This window comes from Dipteris shenzhenensis, chromosome 17, assembly GCF_047967505.1.
Source record: "Dipteris shenzhenensis isolate YYH24624 ecotype China chromosome 17, Dip_SZ_1.0, whole genome shotgun sequence".
Lineage (NCBI taxonomy): Eukaryota > Viridiplantae > Streptophyta > Polypodiopsida > Gleicheniales > Dipteridaceae > Dipteris > Dipteris shenzhenensis.
Window position 1 is genome coordinate 14,926,075 of NC_141612.1, and position 26,112 is coordinate 14,952,186.

Here is a 26,112-nt window from a genome sequence, read left to right on the forward strand (position 1 = left end):
TGCAAGAGTCACTTTTGCTCACAAATCCAAATCGGCTACCCGCGGACTCAAGTAGAACTTCCACGAGTCTCTTCTACATACAAGATGTATTATGAAATGCTAATGACTCAAAACGACCAATAATGAACATCTTCTCGGAACCCTTGTGATCATCCACAATTTGGAAGTGAACAAAAGCTCCTGAAATAAGGTTCGCTTTCCTCTACTACTTACAGCATCACATGTAGAGCCCAAAATACCGATGTGACTAGCAACAACCTCCCATAAAGCGAGCAAATATCCTGCAATTCAAATCACCATTCATAAGCTGGTGGTACTACCATGAACCAAAACAGCCTCCCCTACAATCACTCGAGTGAGGAGAAGTTGTAAACGAAGATGAGTAGCCCCCTGTGAATTCCTGGGACATACAAGAGCTTGTGAACTGAAAACCACCACACACAATCTACTCAAATGAGCAAAAGCAAAGCTGCTCACATACCAAGATTGACCTCTCTTGCTGATGGCAGACCCACTATCAATTGCAGCAAACAACAAGCTGATGCAAACATTGACGATCTCCTTGAATCAATCAAGAACCTCTAGAAACAAGCAAGACCTGGGACTGTAGAAATGAGCAAAAGGCTAGTGTACAAGAATCGTTTGCCCTCCTCTACTCACACCCACAGCTCGATTGTAGCAATCAGAGACCCCGACAAATCAAATCAGATATCATCCTGCTCTTTTGATGAACCTAGCTGCTCTATGTCCTCCCACAATCCGAGCCTGGCGAAACAAAAACCAGCTACCCTCTACAACTAATGACACATCCAAAACAAATTGAAGCAAACAAAGAGCTTTCTTGTGATCTCTCAAACGAGCCAGATCCCCTCAGATGAAATCAGCAACTACCTCTTACTTCTGCCACACTTACGACTCTGTGGTCACAACTTGATTGGAGCTATCCAAAGACGCCCATAAACCCACAAACAGCCGCCCACAAACACTGGTGCAACTCCTATATAATGAGAAAAAGCTCTGAATTAAATCACTAGCGGCAACTTCCTTTGCTTATGGCGCACCCTGCAAAACTGAAAACAAACAAAAGCTCCACGAGCCACCCATGACACTACTAGTGCAAGCAACAAGCTACTAGGAACAAAATTGGCAGCTCTATGATCTTCCACACTCTATAGAGTGGGCGAAAAAATTCCTCCCATGAACTCCGCAACGAGCAAAAGACTCCTGCAATCACGAATGAACTTACTAAAACAGGTCACTAGCTCCTTCAATTGAATCGGCCACCATACAACTGTAGCAAGCTAGAAGCTTGCGAACTATTGAAAATATGGTAGCTTCCACCATGAACTAGAATGAGCACTAATCTTCACGAATGATGACTACTGAAAGTGGGCCAGAAGCTCCACAATGAAATCAGCAGCTCCGTGCAATAGGCTCGGCGGCTCCTTGCTTCTGTAGATGGCAAAGCTCCATCCTCTTGCAGACAGAGAATTATAATCTAAACCTGAGATAGAGAGGAGAGAAAAGGAGAAAAGTGGTCATTGGCTTAGTAGAACAACACTGAAATACAATGCAGCAGCATGCTGTTGTAGAACAGTAAAATCAAAAGGACTTACCACCCCTGGATCTGATCTGAACCAAGGTGCCTCTGCTGTGGACTGTTGCTGCCCTGGTTTGTAGAGAATTCAGCAACCAAAGGAGAGACAAACTGAAGAGGAAGTGGGAGGACAGATGTGGCTACTGATGCCTACATATTGATGCTATATTAAGAGCTGGCCTGCATCAAAGTCACTATGGAAAAGAATGAGCACGCTTCCAACCTGTCATGATGACTCATGACTTTCGGTCATCTCCAGTGTGTTCATATAGCAGTCATAAAAGGGCCTTTGCCGTGGGTGTATTAGTGATTGCTACCACCATAAGCATCGCCAAGTTTGTACTTGTGCCACTGTCCAAGCTCCAACCTGTCTGAAGAGAAATATAAAGCAATGAAAATGTCCAGTGTAATATACTTATACTCAATTACAGTTTTAAGGATACTCGTATGAAGCTGACTAATTCTGTCATTCACCATGTTTTTGAAAGCACCAGAAACACCTACAACATAGCTTTATTTAGAATGAAATTCCAAAATCATTTCTATATGCAGGCTACAGATTCTGTGTGCCTGTTCGATTACAAACCACTCTGTAGAGTATATAGCCACACTAAGAGTATATAGCTGCACTATAAAAGCCGTTGGTGTCAAGACAATGTTCAACACTAGAACCGAGCCTTCTCTCATAACTCATAATTCAGAAGATCTTCAATTTTGAACATCTCTTGCAGCTTGCATTCTTGGAGAGAGAGTAACTTGCTGTGCAGATCATTCTTGGGGTCATGGAAAAATGGAGTTCTGGAAGCCTTGACAACTTGTTTAAGCTGATCCTGCAGGCTGGCCTCCAGTTTGAAAGCATTCAAGCCCTTCACAACCATAGCAGTTTGAAGCTCTCTCTCTGCTTTGAACCAAGCTTTCCACGCCTGAACAGCTGGTCTCTTCTTTTCCACTTTTTCCCCTTGATCTACTTGAATCTCCATAGGATCATCCACAGGCTGCTCACTGCTTTCATTCTCAATCTCCTCCAGAGCAGCTTGGATGGGCTTGGAAGCAGATTTCTTCTCAGAGGATTCAATCTTCTGTGAATCCACCAGATAGGCCCTTGCTTTCTTGCATTCATCCGACGTCACATTCATATAAAAGCTCAGATATGGCAACTTCAATGCTACAGCAAACCCTGCATATTGAGGAGAAATCTTGGCGAGACATATGTCTGTGCCATCCTGTTTCCTCAACTTCACCTGACAATAGATAACCGTTAGATTGTCCATTGTCACCTCCTCATTCTCACCACCAGTAAAGGCAAAGATCAATAAATCAACTCCCCATGTGTGTGCACAGTGGCGCTCAAAGCACTTCAGAGCATCATCAAATGTCAGATCAGAGGTCTTCTTATAAATCCTGTGAAATGAGTTGAAATGCAATCGAGCTTTGGTTAGCAGCCTTTCCTTCTCAATCAGCTCCCGCTTTCCTTTCCGAATCAGCTCCGACAATGACTCTCCAGCCAAGTTGTCATGTGCACGGATTGGTATCTGACGTGTACTGGGTACACAAGACTAGCTCAGGTAGCCTGGGGAGGCTTAGAGCTAGGCAGGCTTGATTCTCGGGTTGAGTGGCAAGGGTAGGAACCAGTTTGAGGTCTTCGCTATTTTTGGCGCTTGGGGCCCGAGTCTATAAAAGGGGCCCAGGGGTTCAGTTCTCAGGTGAGCCGATGGGAGCAAGTTTCGTTCCCAGGTGCTAGGTCTGATCCTGGATTGAGTCGCGGACGCGCGCCTGCATCTTAGCGTAGCCCAAGGCCCAGTAGCACATCCCAGGCTTCACAGCGCCACCTGGTGGTATGGGACACCAGGCTGGTTTGGATTTGGTTGGGAGTTCGTGCCAGTAGCTCAGCTCGTGGCTCGGAGGGGACAGCTCCTGATTCGGGATCACATCCCGTAGATGTCATGGTTGGGTGGTGAGCAGCCTACTCAGTTTCTTACGTTGTGTGTGTTTGTTTGCAGATCAGAGGTTTCAGGAGTGCTGGGACGTGTCAGTTGGTATCAGAGCCAACTCCTGAGGTAGGAACTTCTGATGCAAAAACTTTGGACGACTTCTTCCTCCAGGTATGCCCTAATTTCGAAATTTGCTGTTGCAAGTTCTTGTTGGTTCATGGGTTATCGGGGTGGTCAGGATGTAGGGAAAAGGTAGGAGAAAGAGAGTCTAGATTTCGGAATTTCTGAAGGGATTAGTGAGAGAGGGTTGAGCCGTAGCTAGGAGAGAGTGGAGATGCAGGTACGAGAGGCGTGAGAAGAGCTGGGTGGCAGGTGTGGAGATTTCGTTGCTGGTCAGGGCTGCGTAGGGGTAGAGGACGCACGTGCGAGTGGCTGAGTGGTGCGCCATGGCTGGAAGGGATTTCGGCCAGGCAGGGAGGTGCGCTAGGGGCTGGAGCGGGGTGCGGCCACTCTGTGGGAGGTGTTGCTTTTTTCGAAAAAGCACCACCCTCCAAGTTTGGGAGGGTGAGCTTTTCTAAGAAGCATGGCTTCCTAGATTAGCTGCGCTATCCCCTATATAGCTTGGCAAGGACCCATTTTTCTCCAGCTCCGATTTTTCCAGATATTTCTCTCAGTTTTTCTTTTCAAATCAGATTTCAGATATGTCTGATTCTGCAAATCCCGAGTTTGCCATGGGAGATCAGGATTTGGATTACCCTGCTGAGGAAGACCAGGGTCTTTATGACGATCTGATTACGAAGAAGGCCTTCAGTGAATTCACCACTGCTCTGGATGGAAAATTCGAGCAAGTTAATGCGAATCAAACGCGGTTGACACAGCAACTCCAAGGGATTCAGACGACTCTCACCCTTCTGACTAGCACTGTGCAGGCACTCACGCATGTGGATGCCATGGCTTCAGTGCTAGGTCCGAACATAACTCCAGACCCTTTTCCCGGAGATCAAAAGTCTCGAACTAAGGAGGTCGTTGACACTTGGTTACACAAGTGGCAAGTACACTTCCAGTTCCACCCGTACCTAGATGAAAAGAAAATACAGCTTGCAGCCGGCTTCATGTCAGGAAAGGCTTTGCTATGGTGGAAGGAACTCCAACCTAAGCCGGTTACATGGATAGATTTCGAAGGGGTCTTCAGGAAGGAGTTCCTGAAGAAGGAGGACGACTATGATATCGTTGGCAAGCTTAAAGCCCTCGATATGTCAAAGCTGAACTTGTCATTTGAAGTTTATCTTCAAAGGTTTCGAGATCTGCAGACCAGGGCCACAAAGATGGATCCAGTGACCTTGTTAGGTTTCTTTGTGGATGGTTTGCCAGATTCGTACAAGTTGCAAATCAAGAACAACAAATGTACAACGTTGCAAGAGGCCATGAATTACGCGCGTATTTATGATGATACCATGGCCGGTGCAAAGGCAACTACAGTTTCTGACACGAGTGGAAAGAACAAACGAAAGTTCTTTCAGCCTACGACTGGTACCGGGGAGACGAAGTCTATAGACAACGCCTCCAAGAAACACTTGACTCAGGCAAAGAATGGTCGAGCCCGTTTCCTTCGCACATTGAAGCTTAAGAAGGAAGGACGTTGCTTCTACTGCGAGGAGCGGGGCCACACCAAGAATGAATGTCCAAAGCGCAAGAATCAAAAGTTAGCGCTCCGAACGAAGCTCCAGGCGGGTCCACGTACCACAGCCAAGGGAGCGAACCAAGTTTCGATGACAGGTATTTCTGTAAATGTCATTACCTGCCCACTTTCTTGTAATTGCACTTTCAATACTTCGTTGTTTGGTTCCCATGATCTTTTCCGAGTTTATGGAGAAGTTAGGGACCAACAGATTCACATTCTCTTTGACCCAAGCAGCTCTCACAATTTTGTTAATTACAAATTTGTGCAGAAGATGGGGCTGTCCACGATACCTAGCGATCACACCTATGAGGTGCAGCTTCCAGCTGGAAAGATTAAAGCAAGATTAAAGCACTTCCTATCCGGATTCAAGCTTATACAGGGGCTCTTACGTATTATGTTATGCACCTGGAGCATGTAGATTTGTTAATCGGAATAGAGCGGTTTAAAACCCACAATATTCAGATTGGATGGACGGAGCATACTCTTTCTTTTGTAGATAAGGACACCCAATTTTGTATTCAGTGTGATAAAATTCCCTCTTCTCAGGGACCTATTGTATCTGCGATGCAGCTTCGGAATATATTAAACACTTCTCATTATGATGTCTATCAGTGTGTTTTGATTCCGCTTTCTTCATTTGTTGTCTCTGTAATTAACAAGAATGATTTAAGTGTGTTTGAACACCGTGAATTGAGAATGTTGTTAGATAGTTTTAAGGATGTATTCCCTGCTCAACTGCCGAAAGGTTTACCTCCAGAACGGGCAGTAGATCATCGCACAGACTTAGTCCCAGGGGCTCAACCTATTAGTGTACCACCTTATAGGATGAGCCAGCTAGAGGGGGATGAGCTAGCTTCACAGCTACAGGATTACCTGAATATGGGCTATATTCGCCCAAGTAAATCACCTTGGGGTGCACCTGTCCTCTTAAGGAAGAAGAAAGATTCTACATGGAGAATGTGTACAGATTATAAACGATTAAATAAAGTGACAATTAAGAATCGATACCCTCTACCTCGTTCCGATGATTTGATAGACCGTTTGGCCGGAGCGAAGTATTTCACTAAGATTGATTTGCGTACGGGTTATCACCAAATCCGTATCTATGCTAAACACATAGATAGAACCGCATTCCGAACTAGGTATGGTCATTACGAGTTTCTTGTATTACCTTTTGGTTTGACCAATGCTCCTGCCACCTTCCAGCAAATGATGAACGATTTGTTCCGAGATTTTCTGGGCAAATTCGTTGTAGTGTTCTTAGATGACATTTTGGTATAAAGCCGAACGCTTGAGGATCACATAGGACACCTCCGGATTGTCTTAGTTATTCTAAGACAGCATAAGCTCTATGCCAAGATGAGTAAATGTGACTTCTTTATGAAGGAGATCATTTACTTAGGATACAAGATTTCTTATGAAGGTATTAGCATTGATCTAGATCGTATCCAGAAGGTTTTACAATGGCCTATCCCTCAGACTGTGAAACAACTTCGTTCTTTCCTAGGATTTACGGTATTTCTACAGAAGTCTGTGCGTGATTATTCACATATCACGGCACCCCTGACAAACATATTGAAAGGTCGTGGACGCAGGTCTACCCAACCGATCTCTTGGAATAATGCAATGAACAAGGCTTTTGAAACCTTGAAGTTTTCTATCAAGGAAGCACCCGTTCTTGCATTACCCGATCCTACCCGGCCTTATGTTTTAGAGGCCGATGCGAGTGATTATGCAACTGGGGCAGCTCTATTCCAAGAGGGCAAACCTGTAGCTTTCGAGAGTAAGAAGCTAGACGACACCCAATATCATTGGCCCACACTAGAAAAGGAACTTTATGCTGTAGTGTAGGCCCTTAAGGTTTGGAGACACTACTTGTATGGTTCAAAGTTCCTTGTATTGACTGATCATCAGTCAATTAAGTATGTGTGTGATGGATCTGAATTGAGGAAACGAAAAGCTAGATGGGCAGAATTAATGCAAGATTTTGATTTTGAAATACGTTATTGTAAGGGTTCGTTGAATAGTGTGGCGGATGCCTTAAGTCGAGTCAAGTTTGTAAATGCTATGTCATTTATGGAAATATCCTCAGACCTATTTAATCCTTGAGAGGGCTATATGCAACTAATAGTCATTTCAGTTCTTATTGGCAGAGAGTCCAGGATGGGAGCTCCATGGTTGACCAGGACTCAGGGATTGTGCCACCTACGGTACAGGCGGCGGGAGGTCAGTGGATGATTAGGAACGGCTTGCTGTTCCAGAATGAAAAGATTTGTGTGCCAGATGTTCTGGAACTTAGATCCAAGATTCTCTGGGAGTATCATGATGCTCCTAGTGCTGGACATCCGGGTATACATAGGACTCTGTCTCTTGTGAAGCATACCTTTTATTGGCCTAAGATGCGTGCATTTATTGAGAACTATGTAGTAGGTTGCCGAGTTTGTCAGCTTACTAAGGCAGAACGCCTTAGAAGCGCGGGTTTATTACAGCCATTACAAATTCCAGGTAATAAATGGGAAAGTATTTCCATGGATTTTATTACTGGTTTGCCTCGAACGCGCAAGGATCATGACTCCATTTGGGTCATAGTAGACCGTTTGACAAAAATGGCTAGGTTCTTACCTACTAGAACAACTATTTCAGCTGTTCAGCTGGCTCACGAGTTTGTGGACCACTTGTTTAAGCTGTATGGTTTGCCATCTGACATAGTCAGTGACAGGGACTCAAAGTTTACAAGTAACTTCTGGACACTTGTTTTTGAGAAGTTAGAAACTACTCTAAGTATGAGTTCCTCGGATCATGCACAATCCGATGGCAGTACAGAGAAGGTTAACCAATTGGTTGAAGACATGCTTCGGGCATATGTATCTAAGAGACAGTCTTCATGGGAAGATTATCTACCTATGATAGAATTTGCTTACAACAGTGCAAAGCATTCTAGTACTGGTTACAGTCCTTTTATGCTTATGTACGGGTTTCAACCTAAGTCACCAGTTATGGTTGGGTTAAAAGGGATTCAAAATGATGCTGCTAAGAACTTCTTGCTAGACATGCAGGAAATGTTGCAGTTTGCCAAGGAGTCTATTAGAAGTGCCCAAGATCGGGACAGATTTTATGCTAATAGACATCGTTCACCTAGAGAGTTCTCTGAAGGGACGATGGTATATTTGCGAATTCCCAAGGAATCCAAGAGCCTAAGTACTGGTTTGGTTCTGAAATTATTCCCCAGATACTGTTGTCCATTCAAGGTCATTAAAAGAATTGGACCAGTTACATATCGACTAGAATTGCCTCCTGATGTTAAAGTACATCCAGTCTTTCATATCAGTAGACTAAAAGAAGTCTTGGGTGCGGATGATCAACTTGTTTCTCCTCACGAGATAATAGAAGTTACAGATTTGACTTTTATTCCACACGAACCTGAGTGTATTCTTGAATTTCGTGACAGACAAATTCGTAATCGATCTATCACGGAATACAAGATCAAGTGGAAGGATCGTGTTGAGGAGGATGCAACATGGGAGACATTACAAAACCTCTAAAGAACATTTCTGGGTTTTTTAGCGAACTCAGAAGTGAGTTCTTAGAGGAGGGGGAGTATGTCATGTGCACGGATTGGTATCTGACGTGTACTAGGTACACAAGACTAGCTCAGGTAGCCTGGGGAGGCTTAGAGCTAGGCAGGCTTGATTCTCGGGTTGAGTGGCAAGGGTACGAACCAGTTTGAGGTCTTCGCTATTTTTGGCGCTTGGGGCCCGAGTCTATAAAAGGGGCCCAGGGGTTCAGTTCTCAGGTGAGCCGATGGGAGCAAGTTTCGTTCCCAGGTGCTAGGTCTGATCCTGGATTGAGTCGCGGACGCGCACCTGCATCTTAGCGTAGCCCAAGGCCCATGAGCAGATCCCAGGCTTCACAGCGCCACCTGGTGGTATGGGACACCAGGCTGGTTTGGATCTGGTTGGGAGTTCGTGCGAAAAGCTCAGCTCGTGGCTCGGAGGGGACATCTCCTGATTCGGGATCACATCCCGTAGATGTCATGGTTGGGTGGTGAGCAGCCTGCTCAGTTTCTTACGTTGTGTGTGTTTGTTTGCAGATCAGAGGTTTCAGGAGTGCTGGGACGTGTCACAAGTGCTTGCAGAAATCATCCACAGTGCACCAGCCATCACCCTGATCTACTTCACTCATGGCATTTAGCAGGATGATCCTAGCTACAAGCTCCCCTGTATATCCTCTATCAATCCAGCCAGCTGCAAGCCCAGTCACTAATGCACCATAAAGTTCTGGACTCCTTTCCTTTCTATGCAGATAGCTCATGGCCTCAGCTGCAGCCTTTGCAACTAGTGGCTCAATGCTCCATGCCGTCCACACGAGTTCACGAGATGGAGAAACAGAAACAACTCTGAGGAGATTGTTGGCCACCAGTTTTGAGGCTAGTTTAGAACGGGGATCAACATCAAGCCCAATGCTGGCTCCTAACAAAGCCAGTGCAGCATCTTCTGGGATGACGGTACCTGGAGTTGGCCTAGTGATGTACTCAGCCCATTTACCAGCACCTCCCAACAGCTTATCACGAGCAAGTTGGTACACCTCCTTGAAGGCAGACTGCTTCATATCTTCATCCTGTTCTTTCCCTGTAGGCAAATAAGACCTGAAAGTTGCCCATCACAAAGGCCGTCCATATCTCATAACCCAGTAGGGTCTAACAATGTTGTTGAACATTCTACTAGTGGAGAAGAGCGGCTGCAAATCCTTCTCCAAGACATCTGCTGAGAAGCACCCCCAGATTGGAGGTGCTAGCATATATTTACCGGCAGATACACGGTCAGATGGATCAGCCCAGTCTGGAGCTGCAAAATTTGTTATTTCAGAGGATGTATCCATGAACAGCGATAGAACTCCACATTCTGACATGGAACGGGCTGATCTTCTGATGGAAGGGAAGGAGTTTTGGTCATCAAGATTTCTCACCAGATGGCTAGCTTCATCAAAAACAAATAAAACCTGCAACTTGCCATCTTGTGGGAAAATACCTTTTGGAAAATGCTCAAGAAATATCATTTTAGCCTCCTTTTCCCAGCTGGCCCATATAAGCTCCTTCTTATCCTGGCTTCCTGCCACATCTTTGAGACGGGGTGCTATCCCTTCCGGAAGTTGCTTCATCGTCCCTTTCACTTTCTCCCAATAGTCCTGGCCGTATTTCCTCATCTTCGTCACAAATCCTTGTTTGGTTTCCCCATTCCAATACTGTAAGGCATGCAATGAAGTAAGCCAAAGAGAAGTTCATGCACTCCAGCTGCCCTGGTACGCCCTCAAAAGTGCGGAGACGCTGGTTTGCTTCTTGACAGAACCAATCTGCAATCCAGGACCTTTTGGGATAGCCACTCCCAGATGCAAACGAACAATACACAACCCATACCCCTTGCCGCCACAATTCACACACCGTCCTGCTCTTCCCCCAGCCACTAGACTGGAAGAGGCCGGCAACTGGAGCATAACCTTCCCCCTCCAATATGTACGTCAACGCCTGATGCAAAGTGTGGACATTGTCCACGTTCCGGTATTCCAGCTCGAATGTGACAGACCACAAGAAGGGGAAATGAGAGCTAGAGTCGGAAATCTTTACCTTTCTTCAGTGGAGTCTGAAAATTTATCACCTCTGGCGAGATTAGCAACCGCTGGTGTTTCATGCTCTTCTATGCCTGTAATACACAAAATGAACCAATAACAAGTGAGATCCAAAGACCGATCTCACAAGCAAACAACCAGAAGAGAGTTAAAAACCACGATACCTTGCGATTTCTCCGGTGCGCGAGCATGCACGACGCCAGCGTGCATGTAATCGATCAATGAATCGAGCATGGAAACCGCTACAACCGGAAACCACTGCAACTTCTCCGATCGCCCTCTCCTCGGAACACCAAGCACATCCTCGGCACCAAGCACATCGATCAGCCAATCGCAGAAGCGCTGCGTATCTGCAACGACTGTGTGTGGCACGGACATGCATTCACCCCCGACCTGCTGGCAAGAATGAGAGCATCTCTGGCTGTCTCGCGCAACGGATGCACAAACACTTGCTTCTGTTTGGCCTGGCCCTTAAGTTATTTGCTCTGCGCTTCCTTTCTAAATTGACATACTAACACTCCTACAAATGCAATAAAAGCCATCACACCATAGACAAGGGATTATTTGAGAGAGAGAGAGAGAGAGAGAGAGAGATTACGTCAAGGGGATTATTTGAGAGAGAGAGAGAGAGAGAGAGAGAGATGACCAACGTTGCATTCAGTGCATTCAGTGCAAACTCTCCCCTCACACAAATATGTTCTTATTATTGAATGCAAAGTGCTATTAGCAGAATGCAGAATTCTTTTCAATTAACAAACACAACATTTACTCTCATTTTCAATATTCAATTTCAAGCTCACTCTCATTCTTTTGAAATTTGAATAGAATCATTGTACAAATCCTATAACCAAAGAACATAATGCAATTTCTTTCTCAATATAGCTGCCTGGTCGGATCTAGTGTTGGAAGTGTTGAGTTCAATCCTCGGATCGATGTCTGATGATCCCGTGAGGGTCCTGCCTTGTGGCCTGATGTTAAACAAATTCTTCTTCTCCTCCTCCTCCGAATCATCTGCTAGATAAGCTAATCGATGGCTGTGGTGAGGCGTGGACGATCGTGCGGCTAGCACCTATCGCGTGGATTTGGCCAGTGTTTTGCGAAGCTACCAGGCGGCATTTTTCTTAGCAGGGGATGGGCCTAGTGGCAGAGCTATTTTTGGTACATGCATGGAGTGGTGCATGGAGGGCACCACTTGTGTCAACATGCAAACACAAGCATGCATGCACATATGGGAGGAATCTCCCCCTGCCCATTGGCATTTTTCTTAGCAGGGGCAGGCCTAGTGGTGGAGCTATTTTTGGTGCATGCATGGAGGGCTGCACTTGTGTCAACATGCAAACACAAGCATGCATGCACGTATGCGAGGAGTCTCCCCCTCCTCGTATCATACAAGTTCAAACGTGGTTCTCCCACGCTCCCACCAGATTCACATGCGTGAGCTCCGAACCTAAGCTTTCCATGCTTGATGTCATTTTAGGTCGGCCTGCTGGTGGTTTGATAGCTTCCTCATCGCCTGCCCGCCTTCGATGCAGTCATCCCTGATCCATAGTAGTCATGAAGCTAAGGTGCAGTCTCCCTAGCTCCCACCTTGCCTCCTTCGATAAGTCTTCCCATATTGTGTGCATAAATCGTGGAAGATAGTCATTTCCCTATGATCTGTAGCCTTCCTGATCCAAGATCAGTTCACATTCAAGGTATGCTTCTTGTCAATGGTTTCTCTCGAAACTGTGGCTAGATATCTAGTCCTTGCATCACAAAGAAACATCAACCTTGTCTAATATTGCATATGTTAATTCTCATCGCATGAATAGGTAGATTTTCGAGTACATGCATTGATTGACTCAAATGACTTTACTGTGGCTCATCCACATCTCACTTACATTGAGAGAAGACTTCATTTAAAACAGCAAGTTGTGCTCCTACGATGCACATTCAATGCACTCTCTATTGCTGCCCAACGATTGTCTATGAAGGCTTTCTGAATCAGTTCAAGATGGTCCTCAATCTCTCTCTCGAGGAGCCAAAGCTATAGCACTGTCAGGATCCTTGAAAGGAATAGCAGGAGCATGTTGAATACAGTTGGAGAGTGGATGAATAATGTGGGAGGAGAGGGACCGTTGTTCTTATGCTAGATAGAATGAGGGTAGAAGGTGTAAAACCAAATAGGGCAGTCACACAGGTCTACTGATAAGGGCTGGCCAGACATACTTGGAAGCCATGAGCAAAGACTATGGCATCACTCCAACAATTCCATTGACCACTACGCTTGCATGGTGGACTACCAATTTAGGTCCTTGACATTTTTACAATTTCCTTAGTGTTGTTGATCCTTCTCAGACTATAGCTTCGTGTTGCCTTTTGACCAGTTTTGGAGGTTACTGGCATTTAACTAAGGCTTTATGATGGGAGTTTGAATGCTTACAAGTACCGCATCAGGTTCTTGTTCTTATTTTTCATATTTTTCAAATAGAAATACTCCTCTAAGAAATTCAAGGCCTATGACGACCCAGGTGAGACTCTGAGTCTCTTGGAGAATCATTCATGCCTCTGTCTCATAAGGTGTGGATTTTAGGGGACTTTGATGAAAGTGAGGGCCCTTAGGTGTGGATAGTACATTGGGTGTTGATGTATGCAGTGAGTTGGGGTCTGACAAGCATTAGTTGGCTAGCATGTTGTTGCCAAATAGATGGATTTTGAGTGCTTTTAGTGGCCTTAAGGCTTTTGGAGCCTTGTTTTGATGTCATTGTAGGGGATGAATTGAAGCATGCATGATGTGGTAAGAAGACCAGGAATAGTACCTAATGTGTAGATAGCTTGAGCATCATTTGCAGGTTGTCAGTGTGGTATAACAGTGTGAAAGAATGGTTGTTGTAGGTGATGGAGCAGAAATAAAATCTTTTACTCTCAAGATATCCAGCCAATAGAAGAACTCAAGAGACAAATAAACTCTAATTACATTGCAGCGATACATGTTGACAAAATTGAGTACAAAACTCCAAGAGAAGGGCTCCCATAAATCACAAAAGATGAGGTGGATGTTGCTCTAAAATGTTTCCAAAATAGGTTGCCTAGTTGGTGAACAGGTAAGGGACTTGCCTCCACAGTCCTTGGATTCATTAGGTAGGCTGAGAGCATGTAGGGTTGAAGAATCTTAGGCTGAGGAGATGCTGAAGAGGAAGGAACCGGATGGCATCATAAATGAGGGGCAAGATCTGCCTTTTTGTAGGTCAAGGAGGGGCAAATAGATCAGTTGTTTGGCCTCTTTACTTGCCATTGGGCTTGCGAGTTATTGATTAACCAAATCAGCCAAAATTGGCTGACCAATCACTCAACCCTACTTGTTTGTGCTCATGATTCAGCTCGAGTGGTTAAAAAGTACACCATTGATTATGTAATGAGTGCCACAATACTTTAGCCAAAATAGGTTGACCACCCAGTCAACCCTACCTTGTTTGTGCTCATGATCTTGCTCAAGTGGTTAGAAAGTATGCCATTGATTATGAAATGAGTGCCATGTTAGTTTAGAAGAATCGGTCTACGATTTTAGCTAATTAAAAGCTAATTGTGCCATAGGTTCATGTCATATCCATCTACTATAGGTGGTGTGGTATGCTATTGCTAGGCATGTAGATAGTACAGTATACATGGATTGCGAGCCCACTAGATAGGACAAAGGTGGGTCAATGCCTTTTGAGATAGGCTAGTAGGTCAGGCCAATATCGGGCGTAGCATGTGAATTTGATTGGTAATTAGAGCCACTTGCTGGGCTAATACATTGGGAAAAGCCAAAATACAGGTAGCTAGCACATGCTCAAGTTTATTGGGCAAAGGCATCCCATTTAGAGAAGGGATGAGTCAGTCAACCAAAAAGTGTCTAGGGCAAGCCACTCAAATTGAATTGTAAGGAAATATCTTGTCTAGACCACTCGAATAGCCAAGAGGGTTCATAACAATACCACATAGGCAGTCAAAAGCTCACCGAGATAGGGACACTTCCAGGGCAGTCATGGGATTGCCAAAGTAGGGTTACTTGGGGTAGTTAAGACGAGAGCATTAGAGGCACATGGAACAAGCCAGCTGGGATAGCTAGGAGCCAACAATATGAAAGCCTGATTATTGCCCTAGTTCGTCCAACTAGTTGGTTGGTTTGTTAGTCAACTGGTTGGTTGGTTTGCTAGCCAACCAAGCCAACCTTCAAACTGTTTGAAGGGGCCTAGTGGCCTTCATTTGGATATCTCTTCTTCTCTAATTGGGTGCTTAGAAACCACATCTTATGCAGTACTTTCTCTTAGTCAAGCAACAGTAATAGCTCACCTGTCTCAGGTAGTTCTCACACTCGAATATAGTACAAATCGCCTCAACTCTTTTGCAACCTCTTATAGTAGCATATCGTAGCCTCCATTCAGTCTTTCTTATGCAAAATATCTCAGCCTCATAATGAAGCAAATTTCAGCCTCCATTCAATATTTCTTAGCAGTAGATCTCAGCCTCAGTACTAAGCACATATCATCCTCAATTCAATCCTCATGTAGTAGGTCATAGACTCATGTTGGAGTCAGAGATTGGGATCTACCCTACAATTCACAAGCTCTTCTGGGTAGTCGAATTCAACCTTCGCAGGGGCACCCGAAGTCCTATGGATTGTGTGACATTCCTCTTTGTTCTACATTAGAAGTAAAGTAAGAACATGTATTGTTTTGTGGCATTTTACGTGTTTTATCGACAATATATGGTGCATGACAATGCAGGGTTTGTATTCATGGAATCTTAGGATGAAACCATAACTAGAGAGAAGCTGACATTGCGGACACGGGTGTGATTGGTCTTGTTGTTTTTCAAAGTACGCGATTGACTTTATTGTTTGTAATTATCTTTTTTTGTTATAAGATTTCTCTATTGATGGCAGCCTCAATGAAGAAAGCTGCCAAGACCTGTACATCAAGGACTACCTGCGTGGATGAACAAGTAGAGGTTGCCCATGACAATGCAGGGTTTGTATTCATGGAATCTCAGGATGAAACCGCAGTCAAGTGTGTGATTGGTCGTGTTGTTTTGCAAAGTACATGATTTACTTTATCATTTTTCATTATCTTTCTTTGCTATAAGATCTCTCTATTGATGGATAAAGAAAGCTGCCAAGACCCGTACATCAAGGACTACATGTGACCACAGAAGTTTTTGGTAAACATTACATGACACTGTCCCACAAATGTAGATATTCAAGGTTTATTTTTTATCACATTTTCATGAATTTTTGAATGGTTGGTGGTGCTCAACATGAACTCCAATCGGCCATCAGAAGATTCAGCTCAAAAGAGGGAGTCGATTGGGTTTGTGGTGCACCTAGGTGCTTCCAAGAGGGGGATGTTCAACCCATCTCCATCACGTGTCACTTTAAAGTCACACATCAGTTCAACCCTGATGGCTACAAGAAACTGTTCCAAAATCCTACAATACTTTGAATTTTCAAGTTATTTACACACACATTCATCTTTTCTAAATTGTGCCCTGCGACAACTCACGGTGTGAATCGATTATCGCATTGTAACAGGGAAAGTTGGTATTGTTGTTGCTTTTGAGGTTCGAGATCCAAGTGGATGTGCAAGTTGGAAATGCTTCTTGCACAGTTGCTCCAAAGTGTATAAAGAAAGAAGAAAGCTGGAGGCATACCTACGAAATACCCACCATTGGTTGGTGATTTTTTGAGGTAGTGGATCACAGGCTTGGGATATGATGATATGGTTTTTGTGGTCACTCTTGGTGATAGGATGCCCAAAGACGCTCAAATGTGAACCTTGGACCTCAGCCTTAGCACATAGGTATCTTAAATTCCTTGGAGAAGAGAATTGCTTGGATAATGGTTTGAGAGGGGTCAAAAATGAGGAGGTGATTGTAGGAAAGAAAGCCAAGGAGGTGGATTACAGAAGCCCACGTAGCATAAAGGTAGGACTCTCAATCATTAATGAAAAGGGGCCAAGGAAATGAAAACTTTTGCATGAAAAAGCAAAGGCTACATGAAAAAGAGAATGGAGCCTCACCATCTATAAAAGCAAGCAGCCTCCTAGCCTATTCCTCATGGTTTTGCGTTCACCATCAAGTTCTTGAGGAGTGTTTTGAGATTGAGGAGTTTCTGATCGTTTTCAAGAGTCTTTGCTTGTGGCAAAGTTGTGGATGATTGTGAGAGCAGAATAGAGATCATGAGCGACCAACCTTCTGTGTGAAGGAGAAGTCCATCTTTGTTTAGTGTCACTTCATTTTTGTATGCCAACAAGCGTAGTAGCATTGAGGCCTTTCACCTAAGTCTATTTTCTTGAGTCCTGTAATCATCAGAGATTGGAATATAGTTCCAATTGCTGGTATTTGGTCTGATGTTAAGAGATTAAGAGGGAGGGAGAGCTTCTGTAGTGTTATCCCTATTATTTCATGTATGAAGAGGCCATATTTTATGTGAAAAAAACCACAGGAGCAGGCGTATGGGCTTGGTTTGCTCTCTGTTGTTGAGTTTTGGCATAAGTTCACTTGCAAAGGAACATAAGCTAGTGGACCAATCATCGGTTCAAGGGCCATGTTTTGTTTTCAAATAGTCACATGTATCACGAAGTTTTTTCCAAGTATGCGCATCAGTTTGTGGGTACGCCGTTTCGTTGCGTGAAAGAGGTTTTACGTCTGGAGAGAAAGAGAGCCGCAAGTGTGAACTCTATAGCAAGTGGATCAGAGGTTAGATTCACGTGTTAATTGGTGTCACCAAATCGTAGAGAAGCGTGTTGAGTCTATAACGTGGTACTCTTGTGAAGACTGACTGTCTAGATAGATAGTCTTGGTTGAGCTTCCAATGGTTGATCGAGCCTTTGATTGCATGTGGCATAGCTGAAGCATATGGGTGATTGTATTGAGAGATGATCATATGAGCAATAATATGAGGGTGTCGGTTTGCCAATTGCTACCCTTCTAGCTATTTTGACATGTGTAGCAGCATACTTTGACTGTTTGCACTGATCTCGAGGAAACAGTAGTAGATTATGGTAGGCACGAGTGTAAAAGTTTCACTAACAATTGCAAGCACATGCTTAGGCAGGGGCTATTCACATTTTTGGTTTCATTCAGGACTGTTGGAGCAATTTCACAGCTTGAGTAGAGCTCGTGTGTGCTCTTGGTCTGTGTAATTTATTAAACTCTGAATTTCGGTTTTCTTTGCTACGGGTGCTACCACTATTTGCAAACTGCTTCCTAGAAGCACTGTGAACAAGCAAGGTGGTGTTTATGAGGAGAGGCCGTTTGCATGAGAAAGCGTGGAAAGAGCTTTGTGAGTCGGTGAGATTCAAGTTGAAGGAGGTGTATTATTCCTAGAGGTTGATTGCATTGATTGGCATCAAGAGGCTTTGAGTGATCAAAGGGTTCAGTGGCATCTAGTTGATCCGGCTAGAAGGAGTGGTGATTTAAATTGCAAGCAATTTGCTCACTTTGTGGGAGGTTGTTGCTAGTCACATTGGTTGTCTAGGTGTTGAGTGCCTAGCTGAGTGTGCTCTTGTTAGCCGTCTCCATAAGTGGTGCTTTCATTGAGAGCTTAGGCCGATTGTGGGTTGATTGGTCGTGTTGGGGAGCGGTACCCATCCCTTGCACACTCAAGCCGTTTGGAAGCCATGAGTTACCAACCTTTCCTCAGATATGAGGGAGAAGATGCTGAAGTCTTGATTCAAAGGATTAATTGGATGGCCTATGATAGAGGCCGAAACATCGATAAAGACCTTTTACGCATGTTGGGCATGCTATTGGTAAGATCAACCCATCTATGGTGGGAGGGTTTTCCGGTAGAAGAGCGGGAGGTTTTCTAACAGCGTTTTGGAAGAATAAATACCGTGGAGGAGTTATGGCATGTATTGGCAAACACTCATATGAAGGAAGGAGAAGATGTGTCTCAATTTGTTGCTATATTTGAAGAAAAGTGGATTTTAGTAGAGAGGAGGATGGAAGCCCAAAACGGTCAAGTGCCTGCTGACTTCTTCAAGAAGGACAAGTTCATTTCCTTGCTCACTCCTGCCCTCAAGGAGAAAGTGGAGCTGAAGGACCCCGACATCTATGCTACAGCCGTGTGGAGAGCAAAGGAGAAGTATCGAAAGATGCACGTGGTACATCAGCCCCAACTATTTCAGGTGAAAGAAGCTCCCCCAAATCTATTGCTACCCTCGTTGGATCCTCATCCAAATCAGCCCCCTCCTATTCCCAACAACCCTGTGTAACCCGTGGCAGCTAGGGGTCTTTCCAAAGGAGATATTCAAGCATTAGCACAAGGCACCACCAATATGTCTAGCTATGTTGCAATAGCATGCACCGGCTCCTCGTTCGAGGGGTGGTGAGCGACCAAGGAATCAGTGGCAAGCAACTGCCACTTGCTTCAATTGTTACAAGCATGGCCACATCGCCCCCAACTATCCACACCCCAGAAGGAGGGGAGGAGAGATGTATCCAATCCTTCCTCCACAACCACCCGGGAGAGAGCCAGAAGGAAAGGCGGGAGAAGTTCGAAGAGGAGTTGAACCAGTGACTGAGGTAGGTAATGTTACTTTGATTGGAATAAGTAATTCAGGTGATGAGGCTGAAATTTTAGCCAACAAGAGGATGTGGGAAGATTTCACATGAAGAGTGGTTGAGGCATGCCAAGAGGGGAAAGCAAGTCAGATTTGCTCTTACGCCTATGGAGATCGCACCGCGAGAGGAGGTCGAGTCAAGTACGCAAGAAAGAAGGGGAGGAGAGAGATCCAAGTAGGAGATTATGCCCTTGGTCGGGATCAGCCTGCATATAGTCTTGTGGAGGATCTCAAGCAAAAGAAGGTGGACATAACATATGACCAGCTGCTACAACTCAATTCTTCGCTTTTCGGCAATGGCACGGAGCCATGGATTTCCACGTGATGCCTGCTAAGTTCAGAGCCTATCCGATTATGTTGGGCTGGCCGTGGCTCATTGGTATGAAGACTCGGTAGGATTGGCACAATGGCCTTCTCGAATTATACATGGATCAACCACCCAAGGAGAGGGTGATATTCGATATGAAGATCAGTGAGGTGATCTAAGGAGCGGCAAAAGAAGGAGCGGAGAGTGAAGAGGAGTCTTATACCTCTTTGTCCGGATCGGTAGATGATGATGATGATGACACATAGTGGAAATCCAACTTCCTATCGAGAGATGCGGATCTGTTCGGCTTATCTTTGATCAAAGCAAGATATAAAGAAGGTATGGATCAACCAATCAGACATGGTAAAGAGGGCAATCAGCCCAATATTCCTCTTTCTACACTCGAGAAGATCTTGGAGCCAACTTTGAGTGAAGTAGAGAACAGTTATACCTTCAGGTATTTCAAAAGTACCCTAAGTTGTTTGCTATAGAGTACTATCAGTTGAGAGGTACAAAGAGCATTGTGCATCATATTGATCTTAAGCCAGACGCAAAGCCGGTTGTTCAAAATCTGCAAAGAATGAGTTCCCTTTAGAAGGATGTCCTTAAAACTAAAATTATGAAGCTTTTGGAGGATGATTTTATTTATCTAGTTGATGCTTTAGAGTGGGTCTCACTTGCGTTTATCATCGCCAAACCCAATGGCAAGTGGAGAATCTGTGTAGACTTCCATCTGCTCAATACATGGACAAAGCGGGATCACTATCCTCTTCCTTTTCAGGATGAGATTCTTGATCAGATATCGGGTCATGAATGTTATACCATTTGTGATGGGTATCCCGCTTACTTTCGGATCCGGATAGCTCCAAAGGACCAGAAGAAGACTACCTTTGTTACACCATGGGGATCCTTTTGTAGGGTCATGCCCTTTGGTTTGATGAATGCATATGCTAGTTTTTAGAGGTGGACGAATTGGGTATTTGCTTCATATCTTAGTAAGTCTCTAAGGGACTTTATGGATGATTTTTTTATATATAGTTCTCGCATGATGCATGTGGAAAAGGTGGATAAAGTGTTTGGCAGGTTGGATAGGGATGGAGGGAAACTCAATCCCTCTAAGTGCAAGGTAGCAAGGACAAAGGTAATTCTTTTGTGTCATGAGGTATCAGCCAACAACATGTCACCCGATCCAAGGAAGGTGGAGGCTTTTCTTCTTCAAAATCCTCCCACAAGTATGAAGGCCCTTCTCAGCTTTGTTTATAAGTTGAGATATTTGTCTAGGTCTTTCGGCATGTTGGCAAAATACATTCATCCTTCGCGGAAGGCAACACAGGTGGATCCATTCAGATGGATGAAGGTCGAGGATGATGCTTTTCAAAAAATCAAAGAGAAGCGAAGTATGTTGCACCCAAGTATAACACTTCTCATGCATCTCCTTCTTGTGCCTCATCACCGACACGTTCCCCTCGGTCTCTTGGTTGGCACCCCTTCTTCTCCTGTGCTCTATGATCAACACCCTTCATATCTGCAACATTGCTACTCAGTTATTGCCATAGTAGCCTCCGTTTGCTGGCCTAGGATTTAGCCCATTTGCTGCCTTGTACAACTCCAGTGTGCAACCACATCAGTCCCAATCTGCACCCATTCTTTTAGGTCAGGTTGATAGTAATCAGGTAGAAAGCATACTTAGCTCCAATCAACAGCAATTCCAGCTCCAGTTTGTAGTGTATCTAGCTCATGTTGATAGTGTATTTAGATCCAGTTGGCAGTCCTCTGTACACTGCATACTCAACCTCCTGCTACTGATCTTGTCGGCAATCATTTGTGCTCCTGTTTTCAGCTTAGATTTGCTTTGTATCTCAGTCCCTGTTGTTCTGGGCTCCTACTGTCCATTCAGAGCAGCCCCACCTCTCCTTCTAAGGTTGTATTCCTGATTGTTCCTGCCTTGAGATAACTCTATTTTTCTTTTCAACACCACCATTTTTTTGGGCGGCTTGCATGTTAACTTTCTTCTAATACCATGATGCCTGAAGAAGTTGTTGAACATGACTTGGATTCAAAAGTTGGAAAATATATCAATGTTGTTTGCCCATACAACTGACTCTCAAACCTGATGAGGATCTTGTGATAGAGGTAATCTGGTAACTATGTTTTTTTGCTTCATGGAAGCAAGACTCTTGTAATTTAAATGCCCAAATCTTTTGTGCCATAGGATGCTCACTGCATGCATGCTTCCTTGATATGAATTGTTAGCTTGGTGAGCTAGCAAATCTGTAGGTATAATAAATAGTCTTTCACTTTAATGCCTGTAGCAAATCTGTAGGTATAATAAGTAGCCTTCCGACTTTAATGCCTCTAGCAAGAAGATTGTGTCTTGCTTTATCTTCTATGATTGGACACCCTTTTTGTTCAACAACACATCATAGTCATTGTCAACCATTTGTCCAATTGATAGTAAATTATAAGTCAAATCTAGAATATGAGAAACGTGATGTATGACTCTCTCATGTCCTTGTCTACTTTGCATGAGGATAGACCTTGTAGCTTGAACTGTGTAGGGATGCCCATAGGAAATAAACATGCGCTTTAGGATTGCAATAAATCAGTGAAGGTCCAAGTTTTTAATACCCTCTACTTGCTCGCATTGCCTCTCTCCTAAGGACTCCATTCAGCATTGTTTTATGGGGTTGTAGACAAACAAAGGTTACCTCGAAATGGATCATGAGACTTTTGCACTCCCTCCACTCTACATTACCCAAGGCTTAGTGGCTTGGCTTTCTCTATCAATGAATCAGGTGTTTCATGGGATGCATAACTCCTCGTAGTCTTTTTTGTTTTGATCTCATTTGGTTGAGCCATGCTCTCTGGATTCTATTCTTCCCTCCTACAAACCTGCACATGCTTCGATGGACACATGTTGCGAGATCATAGCAACCATTTCAGTTTGGTATATGTGGAGATCTAAGTGCACAAGTTCCCTCCACCCCTCTCGCACATTGGCTCGTCTTTGGACATATACTATACAGACTTTGATGGTCATTTGGTTATGCAGGGGTCTTCCAAGGTTGCCTCTTCTAAGAGGACTACTTTCCTCATAGAGTGGAGATGTTGTTCGAGGTTGTTAGAAATGATAGCGCAATGGAAACTAATCTTGGAGGGTCGATTATCTAGCCTGGGAACTCACAGAATGGTGCAATATGGAATCCAAACTTTCTTTCCTTATGTGTACTTAGCATATGAGTGCAGCAAGTAAATGGACAATGCACACAATACAAAAGTAATGTCCAATGTGTCACCCTCTAGTAGTAGAGTGCTATCTAAATGTGAACCCAGATACATAAACAATAGTTATTCTCCTACCTTTGTGGCACTCCCAAAACACTTTTCTTGCATGCTACCTATGAGCTTAGGTGGGCCTCATCGTTGTGCCCCACAAGCACACCTTCAACTTGACCTTGCTAGATAACCACAAGTAAGGCAAGGCAAAAGATCCCCCTTTGATATGTCTTCCTACTACCCTAGTAGACAACCAAATGGTGGACTCCCTTGAGCTTTCTCTACTGCACTTAGCTTGATGCTTTGCTGCTCCAAGTCCTCCTAGATGAAGCCTGAAACTCTGCTAAGATGCTTCTCCACCCTGCTCTTCGAATGGATGAGTAATGAGCCCCAAGAGCTCTCCTTTTATAGGCCCATAGGGCCCCTCAAATAACTAACCCAAACAAGCCGACCCAACAATATATGGGGCCAATCTGTTGGTCTGTGGGCACAACCCCACATGTAGCCAATCGACTACCCTCGATGTCCCGCATGGCCATGTGGCAATCTACTAGTGGCCCATGCCCTTTACAATCCCTAGTCGAGGTTTTCTGTAGCTCCTTTCCAGGCCAGAATAGCTGCCCTGCATACTGACTTGGCCTTGGACGTTTCCCTGCCTAGAAACCTTTACTGCACCTCCATACAATAGTTACAAATACTCCGGCACATGCCATCCGTACAATACCTACCAAATTCTAGGATGTTGATGTCACCTTCAACATTGGAACACCTGTGTAGATCTACTCCCCTTGTTTCGGAATGTCACGTGGTAGTCTCGTACCAGTTTTGTCCTCAAGGAGAGCTCTACCATGCCACGGTTTTTCCTGTGTATGCTACCCACATGGCATCCTATGTGTTGCCCATGTGGCACCCCCTTTTTAAGCATTTTCTTTGAATATATGCTGCCCACATGACAGCCAATGTGCTATCCATGTGGTAGCCCCATCCTACCCTGATCCACCTCCCCCACACTCTTCTCATATGGGGGCTTACAAATGGGGAGGTGCCGATCTTGATCCTCTCTAGTTTTTCTCATGCTATTCATGAAGTACTCTTGCCTAAAGACTGCTCTTGGGCCTTTCTTCATACTTAATAGAAGTCTTTTTTGCTGGGAATAAAAAAAGATATCAACCTATGCAAACAAATGACCAACCAATATGCAATAATTTTGTGCCATATGTAATAGAAGAAGGATAAAGATCCTATGTTGATTGATTATTGCAACATCACCCTACAAGTCTAATCCCTAAGAATGGCTAAAAGGCATCTATCCATTCAAAGAAAAGAAAGTGATTATACATGCACCACCTCAAGTAATTTGAGGATAGATAAGGACCATATTGGATCTGCATACATATAAAAAATGGTTCAACATTGATAGTAATAGTAGACAATTATATTTCTAATTTTGAAAAAAACTAGAAAAGTTTGAAAAGTTGGAAAAATAGACCAAGAAAAATATAAGAATGTAAATGGTAGATAGAGGTGTCCAATACATGTCGAATAAATTGCTTGTATTTTGTAGAGGGAATGAAATCAAAGCCTTTCTTACATGTGCAAATACAAACAACGTAATCATATAGTAGCATTTAAGAAAAATACAAGGGAATGAAGTGCAAAAGTGCGTACATATAGGACATTCACTAGATCATAAGACATTTCAAAGTATTTGGATGTAATAAATATGGACACATAGTGACAATCAAAGAACATAGATATAAAATCTTGAAAGTGAATAATGGTTACATATAGTGGGAAAAGTAAGGGGCACACATTAATCAAACATATCATTGAGAGTGGAGACTCACAAAGAGACATAGTAGAAGATTGTCAAAATTCTAGAATATGTAAAAGAGAGAAAAAACAACCACAAGATTGTATATGAGCAGGTACAAACACATTGAAACAACAAATTCTATATTGATCACTAACATAATACCAATTGAAGAACTACACATTTTAAAGATGCATAAAAGACACTATAATTGCTAGCTACCATGGATGAGGAGATAGAATGGTTGCAAAAATATTTACACATAAATACAAAGAATATCATAAGTAATAGTAGCCCAAATGGCATAAAGCCAATTCTTTAAACTATTAGCAACCATTAATAAGAGGAAGGTGCATGTGGGTAAGGCATTCTTAAAATTGGAGTGAGACCTATAAAAAGAATACATGCAACAACCAAAACATTACATAGTTATTGAAAATTTAAGAAGTCATAGCTTATGCTTTTGTTGAGCAAATATATTATTAAGGATCACATTCCATATTGTTTATCGTGCTAAGAAAAATACATAACTTTGTGTTGATATCCTGTTATAATAATCTCCAACATTAAATAGCATCCATTTCTTCCCTAAAAATATTCCAAAGAGAGAATTTGTCTCTCCTACTACATAATTTGACTCTTGCTTCTACTTTCCACTTTTGTAGATGTTACCAATGTTCAAAAGACCGTATCAAAATTTCAAAGAAACTAATGTTCTCCGTCACTTTCTCTCTAAACAATTATCTTTCAACTATGTATACATAATATTCTGATTACTTATTACACATTGCTTGCTTTTTATTGCCTCACTTATGGCTTTTCCCATTGTATTTTCATACTCTTCGTCTGCAGCTATCATTGTTTCTTCAAACATCTACCTAAAAATCGATAAGAAACATTTGTCCTTTATTATATTTATATCAAAATATGTATATATATTTAAATCACTTAAATAAGGGGGAAGGTAGTCAAAAATATGTTAGTTCTAAGAATACATAAGGGGGCAAACAAGAAAAACCCAAAACATCATTCATATAAAATGATACATGTTCAAATCCTTAGAATATTCAACGCCAGTACTATAAAATGCAAGATGAACATTTGTATCAACTTAATTGCACATATCACCCTCATTAACACACACGAGAAAGAAACTAATGTTCATCATCTTTGATTGTGCATGTTCTTGTAACATTGGTAACAAGAAGAATATTTCACTTCCATGAGTTTTAAAACCGTTATTGACCAGCCTCTCTCTAAGAAAAGTATATAGGAGAAGCATATGTTTTCCATCTTGTCT

The 26,112-nt window shown here is 43.4% G+C and overlaps 1 pseudogene across 1 annotated transcript in view; it reads right to left on the minus strand.

The window, feature by feature from the left end:
* Positions 1 to 2,090: 2,090 nt before the first annotated feature.
* Positions 2,091 to 26,112, minus strand: part of LOC147891728 (uncharacterized) — a 117,343-nt pseudogene continuing 93,321 nt past the window's right edge. Inside the window, exons 2-5 of the transcript XR_015542474.1 lie at positions 10,996 to 11,286; positions 10,854 to 10,905; positions 9,337 to 10,779; positions 2,091 to 3,107 (exon numbers count right to left, since the gene is read on the minus strand). The product of XR_015542474.1 is annotated as an uncharacterized LOC147891728 (transcript). The remainder of the gene's footprint in view (positions 3,108 to 9,336; positions 10,780 to 10,853; positions 10,906 to 10,995; positions 11,287 to 26,112) is intronic.